At 47.6% G+C, this 11,847-nt stretch overlaps 1 protein-coding gene across 1 annotated transcript in view; it reads left to right on the forward strand.

Annotated features, from left to right (window-relative positions):
• The first annotated feature begins 4,987 nt into the window (after window positions 1-4,987).
• Window positions 4,988-11,847, forward strand: part of LOC123773359 (uncharacterized) — a 57,384-nt gene continuing 50,524 nt past the window's right edge. Inside the window, exon 1 of the mRNA XM_045767040.2 lies at window positions 4,988-5,073. The gene's annotated coding sequence lies outside the window, so the exon portion shown is untranslated. The remainder of the gene's footprint in view (window positions 5,074-11,847) is intronic.

Raw genomic sequence — 11,847 nt, forward strand, 5'->3', positions numbered from 1 at the left:
CGGAGATATATGATCGAACCTAACCAACCCTACCTAACCTAACCTAACCTATCTTTATAGGTTAGGTTAAGTCAGGTAGCCGAAAAAGTTAGGTTAGGTTAGGTTAGGTAGGTTAGGTAGTCGAAAACAATTAATTCATGAAAACTTGGCTTATTAGGCAAATCGGGCCCTGCATATTAGGCAGAGAAGTGCGTTCTGGCTACTAGGTACGACATATATATATATATATATATATATATATATATATATATATATATATATATATATATATATATATATATATATATATACATGCATATATATATTTAATGTATAATGTGTGTGTGTGTAGTTGAAGTATTCACATTGACTTACACCTGGAGGAAGCCTCACAACACAACAGCGCAGCCTAGCCTTCAGGGAAACTGGCCTCGTAGGTTTGAATTCCACAGTGGTTGAATCATCAATGGCTTTGGGTCTCTCGAAGCACTGCGTCGCGCCCTTTACTGGAGGTGCTGGCGTGTGGACCAGGTGTGGCTCTGGACCAGGTGTGGCTCTGGACCAGGTGTGGCTGTGGACCAGGTGTGGCTGTGGACCAGATGTAACTATGGACCACAATCTCTCTAGTGACCTCGACGAGGACAGGAAGCCGGCGGCTTGGCAAAGGTCCTTCCCCCCCTCCCCTACATTTGTCCTAATAATTTTATCGAGCTGGGTTTTAAAATTCAGCAGTTTTTTCCTACATTTACGGCTTCTGCGGGTAGGCGGTTCCATCGGTTTATAATCCTATGGCAAAATCAAAGCATCTGCACTACACTGTGGCTTGTTGAGCTTGAAACGGCTTATAATAAGATCAGTCCTGTCACGTCTGGTCTTGGCGCCAAATGATGAGTGGCGCTGCCCAATACAGTCACTATGGTGGTGTGTCCACTCACAGGATGAGTGACTCTGCCCAATACTGTCATTATGGTGGTGTGTCCACTCACAGGATGAGTGGCGCTGCCCAATACTGTCATTATGGTGGTGTGTCCACTCACAGGATGAGTGACGCTGCCCAATACTGTCACTATAGCCCTCAGGGACAGAATTACAAATTTAACGTATTGCCTTCAGTCCAAGTTTAGACTTGAGTTCTTGCTGCATATTACGTTTTGAGTTCATGTCATGAATTTTCTAGTGTTTATTTAACCCAAGTGTCGTATTGCCAAAGTTTTATTTCATCCAAAGCGTTTGAGATTAAACTGAGATTACTGGCTGGGTAATCTGATATTACTGCTGTGCTAAATATAGATTGAACATTTCCCCTGTCAATTCAAGGCATGCACAATAGTTAAAAAGTGCAGTAATGTTATTAAAACTAGGTAAAGCAACTCTTACAAGCAAGTGACTAGCCATATATATAGAAATTGGTTGCCCGACTAGCATTGAAACTCTCCGATAAATCGAAAAAGAAAGATAAATGTGCTATAGCCGCCATCTTCGAAAATGGCGGCCGAAAACCCATTATTCAAACCTATCTCTGAAACTAACCACGTTAAACAAAATGTTTAAAACCATAAATGTCAGCTTTAACATTGTCGACATATTTTTGTTCATTGAAATTTGTATATAATTTGCCATTAAGCCAGAAATAATATGTTTAACGTTGAAAAATATGAGAATACCATGAACACTCCTCTTTGCCAAAGAGGGCGGGCATCACAAAGAAGAGATCGTGCGTATATAATGAAGAGGACCAGAATGGAAAGACTATGACGTTCTAAGTAACCTACGCCAGGTTGTATTAAATTTTGAAAAAAACAAATATACGTCGTCAAACCATTCCAGATTAAAGGCACAATTGAATAAAAAAAACTTTCAGAAATGAGACATTGCAGAAAACACAATTTTGAAGTAGGCTTTCATGTAACTGTTCATAGATATATTTTAATATATTTATTTATTTATTTACAAATGTTTATGAAATTAAAGTTTAAATAGTTTCTTTTATAAAAAAAAGTTTTAACAAACTTTCACAAATCCCATTCCAATGAATTAAAAAATAATTTACCTGTTTTATCAGTAGACATTAGACAAGTAAGTTATCATCTTAGACATCAGACATAAATCTAGATATGATTGAGCTCGACAAGCTCAGGAGTCTGTTCACCAATAAATAGACGGTTGAGAGGCGGGAACAAAGAGTCAAAGCTCAATCCCCGCAAGTAAATCTAAGTATAAAATTTCGAATTCTTCTATAAAATTATGACATACTGTATTAATGAAAATGTTGGGCTTACGAATGTAGGAGGTGAGTGCTGAACACTCTGGTGCAGCAGATTTTAGGGTAAGAAAGGCACCTTACCACCTTGTATGCAGTTGTAAGGCGCCTCTCTTACCCATACCCATTCAGAAAGGCTTTCCATCTCTCCACAGCCATTGCTAAACATGTAGGCAGACACCGTATGTCTGCTGAGTGTGTGTACTCACCTATTTGTGCTTGCGGGGGTTGAGCTCTGGCTCTTTGCTCCCGCCTCTCAACTGTCAATCAGCTGATGTACAGGTTCCTGAGCCTACTGGGCTCTATCATATCTACACTTGAAACTGTGTATGGAGTCAGCCTCCACCACATCACTGCCTAATGTATTCCATTTGTCAACGACTCTGACACTAAAAAGTGTTTGCGGGGGTTGAGCTCTGGCTCTTTGGTCCCGCCTCTCAACCGTGAGAGACTGTGTCTCCTAGTGCGTGTGCCCCTTGTGTTAAATAGCTTGTCTTTATCTACACTCTCAATTCCTCTGAGAATCTTGTACGTGGTGATCATGTCCCCCTTAACTCTTCTGTCTTCCAGCGACGTGAGGTTCAATTCCCGTAGTCTCTCCTCGTAGCTCATACCTCTCAGCCCGGGTACTAGTCTGGTGGCAAACCTTTGAACCTTTTCCAGTTTGGTCTTATCCTTGACTAGATATGGACTCCATGCTGGGGCTGCATACTCCAGGATTGGCCTGACATAGGTGTTATACAAAGTTCTGAATGATTTCTTACACAAGTTTCTAAATACCGTTCTTATGTTGACCAACCTGGCATATGCTGCTGATGTTATCCTCTTGATATGTGCTGCAGGGGACAGGTCTGGCGTGATATCAACCCCCAGGTCTTTCTCTCTCTCTGACTCTTGAAGAATTTCATCTCCCAAATGATACCTTATATATGGTCTCCTGCTCCCTACACCTATCTTCATTACATTACATTTGCTTGGGTTAAACTCTAACACCCATTTGTTTGACCATTCCTTCAGTTTGTCTAGGTCTTCTTGAAGCCTCAAACAGTCCTCCGCTGTTTTAACCCTTCTCGTAATTTTGGCGTCGTCCGCAAACATTGAGAGAAATGAATCTATACCCTCCGGGAGATCATTTACATATATCAGAAATAAGATAAGACCGAGTACAGAGCCCTGTGGGACTCCACTGGTGACTTCACGCCAATCTGAGGTCTCACCCCTCACCGTAACTCTCTGCTTCCTATTGCTTAGGTACTCCCTTATCCACTGGAGCACCTTACCAGCTACACCTGCCTGTCTCTCCAGCTTATGTACCAGCCTCTTATGCGGTACTGTGTCAAAGGCTTTCCGACAATCCAAGAAAATGCAGTCCGCCCAGCCCTCTCTTTTTTGCTTAATCTTTGTCACCTGGTCGTAGAATTCTATTAAGCCTGTCAAGCAAGATTTGTGTGTGTGTGTGTGTGTGTGTGTGTGTGTGTGTGTGTGTGTGTGTGTGTGTGTGTGTGTGTGTAGCACCGCGAATCATCTAAAGTTGTATTTTTTGATGGTCAAAGTAAACACTTCCTCTCCTGTAGCAACTAAGACTTTTGTGGCGGGAGAAGGATTGTTAAACGCCATCATTCCTTCCTTCCCTCACCGTCCTGGTGTGGCTTCTGCTCTCTCACCCCTGTTAAGGCAAATATTTTTGGTCTGAAACATATTTTGACAACATCGATACCTTCCGAGAAGTGTAAAAATGTGTTTCCGGTCGCCATTTTCCAAGATGGCGGCCCACAGCACAATTTTTCAGGGACTTTCGGTATGTGAGTTGCAGGGACCGAATACTATATATATATATATATATATATATATATATATATATATATATATATATATATATATATATATATATATATATATATTTAACACATAAGGAAGAAACACATAAGGAAACTGGAAAAGGTTCAGAGTTTTGCGACGAGGCTTGTCCCAGATTTACGAGGGATGGGTTATGAAGAGCGTCTGAAGGAACTGAACCTTACGACAGTAGAGAAAAGAAGGGAGAGATGAGATATGATAGGGGCATATAAAATACTCAGGGGAATTGACAATGTGGAAATAGATGAAATGTTCACACGTAATAATAACAGAACGAGGGGACATGGGTGGAAGCTGGAAATTCAGATGAGTCACAGAGATGTTAGGAAGTTTTCTTTTAGCGTGAGAGTAGTGGAAAAATGGAATGCACTTAAGGAACAGGTTGTGGAAGCAAACTCTATTCATAATTTTAAAATTAGGTATGATAGGGAAATGGGACAGGAGTCATTGCTGTAAACAACCGATGGCTGGAAAAGCGGGATCCAAGAGTCAATGCTCGATCCTGTAGGCACAAATAGGTGAGTACACACACACACACACACACAACACAAACACACACAAACACACATACACACACACAAACAAACACACACACTCACACACAACACACACACACACACACACACACACACACACACACACACACACACACACACACACACACACAACAATACACACACACACACACACACACACACACACACACACACACACACACACACACACACACACACACAGACACACACACACACACACACACACACACACACACACACACACACACACACACACACACACACACACACACACACACACACACACACACACACACACACACACACACACACACACACACACACACACACACACACACACAGGGGTCGGTGCGGTGCACCTGAAAGAGGAGCCACTAGTGAGAGCTCGAGCCTAGGGGCGGGCGGGGGGACAACACCTCCTCGGTTCTCAGCCTATTTCAGGTAAGTCCCGTGCCGTGGCCGGCCCTTCCTGGCCCTGACAAGCACCATGAGGGCCTGCCGGTGCCCTGGGCATCCCTACCCGAGGGTCACGCCCTCGGAAAAGCCGGGGAAATCGATGGAAATTTAGCCTGGCGCCGCTGGCTAAGGGTTCGGTCCTGGAGCCAAGAGCGAGGGATAGAATGGGCGATCCCTTGACCCCGCTGCCAGACGCACGACCGCCGCGGCGACACGCCAACACCGCCCTTATTTACTACATCTCTTTTCTACTATTATGTAGGGCTGTAGACGCCTCCTGGGGGCTTCTGCAGGAGGCGGGGGTGTTTACCCGCCACGTGCAACGCCTCCTACAGGAGGTATATTGGTGTTATTTTGTTTTTTTTAGGGGGGTTATGGGGGGGGAGCTGTGTCAGTGTCAGCCAATGTTTGGTGACGTCATGGTGTTGTCATTCATAAACTTGGCACCTCTCTCTATTGACCCCTACGTCAGGAGTAGGGGGGCGTGGCACGTTAGTGCCACGCCCTTTTATATGCGTTAGATGCTTGCGTTAGCTGACGAACGCATGGAAATGGTGAGGAAATGCTGGGGGGGAGATGGGGGGAGGGTTGGTATGAGGGGGGGGGGGAGAGGCCAGCGGCCGCCCCTCCCTCCGGGCGCCAAGACAAGCGTGCCGAATTGCTGTGTTTTTTCTGTTTTTCTCCCGTATGGTGGTGACGGGCGGCGGTGTGTGTTGTGAGGGGTTGGGGAGGCCTGGTGAGGCGCCCCTCACATTGTGTCTCCTGGTGGTGGGGTTGCTAGAGGGGTGCAGGTGGAGGGGTGCAGGTGGGAATGAATGGGATGTCAGGTAGGCGACGTTATCTTGCGTGGTAGCAGCAAGGTGGTGGTGGTGGTTATTGTGGGGGTGTGGGGGTAGTGGTGGTTATTATGGGGGGTGGGGGGTATTATGGGGGTGGGGGGTATTATGGGGGTGGGGGTAGTGGTGGGTATTGTGGGGGTGGTTGTTATTGTGGGGGGTAGTGGGGGTTATTGTGGTGGATATTGTGAGGGGGGGATAGTGGTAGTTATTGTGGTGGGGTGGTAGTGGATATTGTTGCGGGTAATGGTAGTTATAATGGAGTGGGGGTATTGACGGCAGTTATAATGGGGTTAATAGTGGTTATAGCAGAGTAATTGTGGTTAAAGTGGGAGTAATGGTGATTACAGGGTGGTAATGGTGGTTGTTAAAATAAATGGATGGTTATATTGAGGGTTAATGGTGCTTATAGTGAAAGGTGGGGGGGGGGTAATTGTGGTTATTGTAAGGGTAATGGAAGAATTTGTAGTGATGTATGGATAACATTAATGGTTGTAGTGGTGGTTACAACTGGTGTTAGTAGTGGTAGTCATATTTTCAGTATACGAGTGGTGATGGTGGTAGTGTAGTGGATGGTGGTAGCTGTTAGCTAATTGTTAAGGGTGGTGGTGGTAGGTACAGTGCGATAGTGATTGTCTAATTTGATGGCGATAGTGGTTGGTGACTAGTTAAATGTCTCGATCAGTCAGGTTAAGGTCAACGTTGGATGGGTGACCGCGCAGGCAGCCAATAGCAAGCGAGCAAAAGCTGCATAGGTTTCCATATGACATTCTAAGGTATTAAAACATAAAAAAGGTGTTTTAGTTGAGATTTGAATATTATTTTTGTCAATCATGCCTCATGCTATCAGTCATGCCTCATGCTATCAATCATGCCTCATGCTATCAGTCATGCCTCACCCCCATCAATCATGCCTCATGCTATCAGTCATGCCTCACCCCCATCAATCATGCCTCATGCTATCAGTCATGCCTCACCCCCATCAATCATGCCTCATGCTATCAGTCATGCCTCACCCCCATCAATCATGCCTCATGCTATCAGTCATGCCTCACCCCCATCAATCATGCCTCATGCTATCAGTCATGCCTCACCCCCATCAATCATGCCTCATGCTATCAGTCATGCCTCACCCCCATCAATCATGCCTCATGCTATCAGTCATGCCTCACCCCCATCAATCATGCCTCATGCTATCAGTCATGCCTCACCCCCATCAATCATGCCTCATGCTATCAGTCATGCCTCACCCCCATCAATCATGCCTCATGCTATCAGTCATGCCTCACCCCCATCAATCATGCCTCATGCTATCAGTCATGCCTCACCCCCATCAATCATGCCTCATGCTATCAGTCATGCCTCACCCCCATCAATCATGCCTCATGCTATCAGTCATGCCTCACCCCCATCAATCATGCCTCATGCTATCAGTCATGCCTCACCCCCATCAATCATGCCTCATGCTATCAGTCATGCCTCACCCCCATCAATCATGCCCCACCCCCATCAATCATGCCTCACCCCCATCAATCATGCCTCATGCTATCAGTCATGCCTCACCCCCATCAATCATGCCTCATGCTATCAGTCATGCCTCACCCCCATCAATCATGCCTCATGCTATCAGTCATGCCTCACCCCCATCAATCATGCCTCATGCTATCAGTCATGCCTCACCCCCATCAATCATGCCTCATGCTATCAGTCATGCCTCACCCCCATCAATCATGCCTCATGCTATCAGTCATGCCTCACCCCCATCAATCATGCCTCATGCTATCAGTCATGCCTCACCCCCATCAATCATGCCTCATGCTATCAGTCATGCCTCACCCCCATCAATCATGCCCCACCCCCATCAATCATGCCTCACTCATCAATCATGCCTCACCCTATCAATCATGCCCCACCCCATCATGCCTCACCTCATCAATCATGCCTCACCCCATCATGCCTCACCTCATCAATCATGCCCCACCCCATCAATCATGCCTCACCCACATCAATCATGCCTCACACCATCAATCATGCCTCATCCCCATCAATCATGCCTCACACTATCAATCATGCCTCATCCCATCAATCATGCCTCACCCCATCAATCATTCCTCACCTCATCAATCATGCCTCACCCCCATCAATCATGCCTCACCCACATCAATCATGCCTCACACCATCAATCATGCCTCATCCCCATCAATCATGCCTCACACTATCAATCATGCCTCATCCCATCAATCATGCCTCACCCATCATGCCTCACCTCATCAATCATGCCTCATCCCCATCAATCGTGCCTCACCCCCATCAATCGTGCCTCACCCACATCAATCATGCCTCACCCCCATCAATCATGCCTCACCCCTATCAATCATGCCTCACCCACATCAATCATGCCTCACCCCCATCAATCATGCCTCACCTCATCAATCATGCCTCACCCACATCAATCATGCCTCACCCACATCAATCATGCCTCACCCACATCAATCATGCCTCACCCCCATCAATCATGCCTCACCAGTATGCCTATACACTCAGGACTGTATAAGCATACTGGATTAGACGTATATCCTAATAAATACCTTATCTAAGGAGGGACCAGAAATTAATACACCAGAATCAGAAGAGAAGCGGAGAGGCAATTTGAAAAATGACAGACCTATCGGGTACAGACAAAGATAAACCACTTCCTTAATCACTGGCTGGTGTTTGAGGGGCTACAGTGTCATATGGTTGACTATTCAGAGCCTCAGAGATAGATATAACAGCCTTATGGGGTTGTTGAACCTCTTGTGGGTGACGTAACAGGCGCACTACGCTGTGGCCGCTAATGTTTACAACGTTAAATGTGACTAATGATTGTATCGGTGGTGTTGAGATTCGTGGTTGTTAAGGTACGGTAGTGATTGGGCTTAGTACGGGGGGGCGTGGCCAGTAGGGGGAAGGGGGGGGGGGCAGAGACCGTGACCAGGGACCACAGACCGTGACCAGGGACCACAGACCGTGGCCAGGGACAACAGACCGTGGCCAGGGACAACAGACCGTGCCCAGGGACCACAGACCGTGACCAGGGACCCACAGACCGTGGCCAGGGAACACAGACCGTGCCCAGGGACCACAGACCGTGCCCAGGGACCACAGACCGTGGCCAGGGACCACAGACCGTGACCAAGGACCACAGACCGTGACCAGGGACCACAGACCGTGCCCAGGGACCACAGACCGTGACCAGGGAAGGCTCATCGAAATACAATGGATTACGAGGAAGGTTGGAGACCCTTGATAAGGAAATTGCATGTTGGGTATATAACTGGCCGGGAGGGTCAGCCCAGCGCCTCGCTGCCCACATTCCCGCCCCCACACCCACCCGCGGGCTCCCCCACACCCACCCGCTGGCTCCCCCACACCCACCCGCGGGCTCCCCCACACCCACCCGCTGGCTCCCCCACACCCACCCGCTGGCTCCCCCACACACCCACCCACTGGCTCCCCCACACACCCACCCACTGGCTCCCCCACACACCCACCCACTGGCTCCCCCACACACCCACCCGCTGGCTCCCCCACACACCCACCCACTGGCTCCCCCACAGCACCTCCACCCATCCCACAGCGGCGTCCATCCATCCCACAGCCTCTCCATCCACCCCACAGCCCCCACCACCCATCCCACAGCCCCCACCCCCACCCCACAGCCCCCACCACCCACCCCACAGCCCCCACCACCCACCCCACAGCCCCCACCCCCCACCCCACAGCCCCCACCCCAACATAGTTGCGTCTTCACCTATATTTACAACCCAAGACTTGTCAAACCTTGTATGAAAGAGTTAAAATTGACAAGTTTATTCATTGGCTTGTTCAATGTTGTGTGTGTGTACTCACCTAGTTGTCACCTAGTTGTGCTTGCAGGGGTTGAGCTCTGGCTCTTTGGTCCCGCCTCTCAACCGTCAATCAACAGGTGTACAGATTCCTGAGCCTACTGGGCTCTATCATATCTACATTTGAAACTGTGTATGGAGTCAGCCTCCACCACATCACTTCCTAATGCATTCCATTTACTAACTACTCTGACACTGAAAAAGTTCTTTCTAACGTCTCTGTGGCTCATTTGGGTACTCAGCTTCCACCTGTGTCCCCTTGTTCGCGTCCCACCAGTGTTGAATAGTTCATCCTTGTTTACCCGGTCGATTCCCCTGAGGATTTTGTAGGTTGTGATCATCATGTGGGTTGTGTGTGTGTGTGTGTGTGTGTGTGTGTGTGTGTGTGTGTGTGTGTGTGTGTGTGTGTGTGTGTGTGTGTGTGTGTGTGTGTGTGTTTGTGTGTGTGTGTGTGAGTGAGTGAGGGAAGTGTAGCCATAGAGGCTGTTATCTGGTCACACCTGGAGCTTTATCACCACTACACACTCACCACCATTATCTTATCTTATCTGTGTGTAGGTGTGAACCACCTCCCTCCGGCCTCACCCCCTCCCCCCCACACCACACAGTGGTCTGTTACCCACACAACTCCCACACACACACACACACACACACACACACACACACACACACACACATGGCTCCAGTTGTACCCACAGCATTTAATAGAATGCATTAGGCAGTGATGTGGTGGAGGCTGATTCCATACACAGTTTCAAGTGTAGATATGATAGAGCCCAGTAGGCTCAGGAACCTGTACATCAGTTGATTGACAGTTGAGAGGCGGGACCAAAGAGCCAGGGCTCAACCCCCGCAAGCACAACTAGGTGAGTACACACACACACACACACACACACACACACACACACACACACACACACACACACAACTACTGCACCAGCCACTTCACCTGCGTCAAATATCCATCGGTTTAGACTAGCCAGAAGCTTGAATAACCTACGTTAGCCAACCTCACCTCAGGAGGCGGTGACTGAGGTTCCGTAAACATTGCGGTGCTTTTAAATTGTCTGTTGCACCGGAGTTTTGACGCTGTGGTCAACTGCGTCGAAATAGCACTGTGCTTGAGGTCCTGCTGACTCATTGAGGTCCTACTGACTCATTGAGGTCCTGACTCATTGAGATACTGACTCATTGAGGTCCTCTTGACTCATTGAGGTCTTTTTGACTCATTGAGGTACTGACTCATTGAGGTGCTTCTGACGCATTGAGATCCTTCTGACTCATTGAGGTACTGACTCATTGAGGTCCTTCTGACGCATTGAGGTCCTTCTGACTCATTGAGGTCCTTCTGACTCATTGAGGTACTGACTCATTGAGGTCTTTCTGACTCATTGAGGTCCTTCTGACGCATTGAGGTCTTTCTGACTCATTGAGGTACTGACTCATTGAGGTACTGACTCATTGAGGTCCTTCTGACTCATTGAGGTACTGACTCATTGAGGTCCTCTTGACTCATTGAGGTCCTTCTGACTCATTGAGGTACTGACTCATTGAGGTCCTTCTGACTCATTGAGGTACTGACTCATTGAGGTCTTTCTGACTCATTGAGGTCCTTCTGACTCATTGAGGTACTGACTCATTGAGGTCCTTCTGACTCATTGAGGTACTGACTCATTGAGGTCTTTCTGACTCATTGAGGTACTGACTCATTGAGGTCTTTCTGACTCATTGAGGTCTTTCTGACTCATTGAGGTACTGACTCATTGAGGTCTTTCTGACTCATTGAGGTACTGACTCATTGAGGTCTTTCTGACTCATTGAGGTCTTTGACTCATTCACATCGAAGTGACTATCGAAGTCTTGGTGACTTGTTTATCATGGAAACTTACCCAAGTCCCTTGAACAAGTAATCACCAAACAAGCCTGGAAACAGACTTGTTTGGTGAGTGGAGGTACGACCCTCCAGTGACGGGAGGTGCGTGCAGTTTCCTCAGTCTGTCCTCCAGTGTAGTACCTTTCGTTAGAAGCTCCATGCT

Source organism: Procambarus clarkii, chromosome 89, assembly GCF_040958095.1.
Source record: "Procambarus clarkii isolate CNS0578487 chromosome 89, FALCON_Pclarkii_2.0, whole genome shotgun sequence".
In the NCBI taxonomy this organism is placed as follows: Eukaryota; Metazoa; Arthropoda; class Malacostraca; order Decapoda; family Cambaridae; genus Procambarus; species Procambarus clarkii.